Source organism: Oratosquilla oratoria, chromosome 33, assembly GCF_046742065.1.
Source record: "Oratosquilla oratoria isolate Oo_2021 chromosome 33, ASM4674206v1, whole genome shotgun sequence".
In the NCBI taxonomy this organism is placed as follows: Eukaryota; Metazoa; Arthropoda; class Malacostraca; order Stomatopoda; family Squillidae; genus Oratosquilla; species Oratosquilla oratoria.
The window spans coordinates 32,837,896-32,840,395 of NC_134809.1; positions in this window are offsets into that span (position 1 = coordinate 32,837,896).

Below are 2,500 nucleotides of genomic sequence, written 5' to 3' on the forward strand. Positions count from 1 at the left end.
CTAACACATAACAATAAAAATAAAGAAATAAATTAGCAAATAGACATAAAACAAATAAATAAACACATAGATATATTAAGCCAAGTAAAACAAAGTAACCAAGTGACAAATTTTACAATATATTTCTTACAAATCTTTATCCAATTGAATCTCTTTGAGTTGTACAACGTTTCATCATCTCTACAAAAAAAAAAAGAATTATTCCCTCTGTTTTGAGGCAACTTTTGAGCTCCCAGACGGTAGCACTCAAAAGGTGGCTGTTTGGGGAGAGGGGAGTTGAGCTGACGAACATGACGGTGGTGTTTAAGGTAGGGGATAGTTATTTAATTTTTTTTTATTCAACCTCCTTATGGGGCTAAAGGTCTTGTCTAATTATGCTTTGCAAGTGTTTTTCACTGAAACTGGATAGCATAAACACATTTTCGATTGAACGAAATCTGTGAAGAACTTTCTGATTTAAAGTAGATATCTGTCAGCTTCAGTATTAAGTCAACAAATGCCAAATGTTTGGAAGTGATCATCAAGGGAGAGGACGGAGGATTCTGAAGAGAAGTGGTGTTGGCAAAAGCATTGACATTGCAGGGCCGGGGTCTACAAGCAGCTTTACTAAGATGCCGACCCAGAAAGATGTACATATTTCATCCCCGTTGTACGATCTCACCAAGATAATAAGCTGATGAAGGATATAAACATGACGCTGCACCTTTCTCCCCGCGAAATTAATGTCAGACGAAATAAAGTCTTAATCGCTTCAAAGGGATTTATTCAAAACAAAGCCGCCACGCAAAGGAACTACAACTAAGGGTGCCGGTTTATTAGAGCGCTTGTTTAGATATCCATATATTGCAGACACTGTATTATGGATCAGGTGTTTGGCATGATTATCCCTACCATTCTTTAGTCTAAACATTATAAAAGATATACTAAACCTGACGCTCTTTTTCAAAGGGAAGGTATGTGGTAGGGCACCAGGGATTATGTACACGTGCATTCATACATATGTGAATGTTTAAACGTACACAGATATCACTGTAGCAACACGGGAGCTCATGTGTACCAACAAACAGACAGACAGCCAGGCAGATGGACAGAGAGACAAAGGAGCTGACAGACAGAAGGGCAGGCAGATATATAGACAGACAGGCAGGTAGACAGATAGAGAGACAGGTAGACACACAAATAGGCAGACAGACATACAGACAGGATGACACACACACACCATTCTAGAGGGTAACAACTGACGATCACGACCCTAACACGTAATACAAAACAGTGGTGAAGCGCGAACAAGTACACACACACACACACGCACACACACACACACACACACACACACACACACACACACACACACACACACACACACACACACACACACACACACACACACACACACACATGCACACACACACACATACGTTCACACATCTAAGACGTGATCCAAGATCGCGTTTAATCACATGACTTGATGGTGAAGTGGTACCGCGCTTGACCGCTAGTTCAGCGAAGCGAGTTCGAGTAGCACTCCAAACTGAAAATTTCAGCATCACTGCACTGCGAGCCGGTACTAAAGTTCCAGAGAGAAAGGAGTTTGGAGTGTATCTACATAAGGTCACTGTATTAGTCATAGATTGGGCCATATATGAGCTCTGAGCTCTCATTCAGAATGGTCAAACTGTCGATCACAAATCTCACACGTGATCCAAAACCGTACTGAAACACACACACACATAAACACACACATACACTGTAGGGAAGAGGCCAAACGCAGAGTATGGGAGTCCAATATATTTTACGTTTCGCCCAGCAGGGCTTCTTCAGAAATAACATCGATGAAAAACATTTTACTCCTTATATAGCCCGAGCCTTGCGGGGAGAAACAAACATTAAAATGGTGTACTCACAATTTGCGCAAATTGCTTGTTACTTGTAATTAAAATTGCCAATGGTTTGTTTATTGTAAAAAATCCACTATTCTGATTTATTTACAAGTAACAAGCAATTTGCGCAAATTGTGAGTACACCATTTTAATGTTTGTTTCTCCCAGCAAGGCTCGGGCTATATAAGGAGTAAAATGTTTTTCATCGATGTTATTTCTGAAGAAGCCCTGCTGGGCGAAACGTAAAATATATTGGACTCCCATACTCTGCGTTTGGCCTCTTCCCTACAGAGCTGTTGCAGTCATTGCTGCCTTTACTCACACACATACACACGCACACATCTAAGCTATCATATAGCAAACTGAGACAAAATATCTCCAAGCTAAAAGTAGATGGGATAGTATATGATGAAGCAAAGAGACGAATTTAAACAATAAAAAAAATCCAGTCTCTGTTCAACAAGAACATTTACTTCAAGGAAGAGAGAGAACTAACCGCAGAAGTCATGTTAAATAGCACAAGAGACCAAGTACGTAAAGTACATAAATTACTAGTGACACTGGAAGTGAGATGGGCCTAAGGAACAAATGGGATATACAATTGGAGACTCAAAGAATGG